This window comes from Anopheles cruzii, chromosome 2, assembly GCF_943734635.1.
Source record: "Anopheles cruzii chromosome 2, idAnoCruzAS_RS32_06, whole genome shotgun sequence".
In the NCBI taxonomy this organism is placed as follows: domain Eukaryota; kingdom Metazoa; phylum Arthropoda; class Insecta; order Diptera; family Culicidae; genus Anopheles; species Anopheles cruzii.
The window spans coordinates 16,095,998-16,096,352 of NC_069144.1; positions in this window are offsets into that span (position 1 = coordinate 16,095,998).

Genomic DNA, 355 nt, shown 5'->3' on the forward strand with positions numbered 1-355 from the left:
CTCACACACGATGCCCTCAAAAAGTACGCGATGATTTTTATCTCCGCCCGAAAACTTGTTGACACTCTGCTGTTGGCAAAGCGCCAGCGGACATCGCCATTATGGTACCTTCGTGGCGCAAAAAAAAAACAAGCCGCATCAGCCGCCAGCAAATGCACACTATCCCTGCACACTTCCTCATTGACCACGGTCTGGTTGTTGTTGTTGTTGTTTACCCATTGGAAATATTTGTCAACGTCAACCCGTGCCATCGGAATTGACGGCTCTTTTACGCACGGGACGCCACCCTCCGGTCCATTTCCGGTGCCGTGCGATTATGCGGCTTGTTTTTTGTGTGGCGACAACCTCTTCAAAG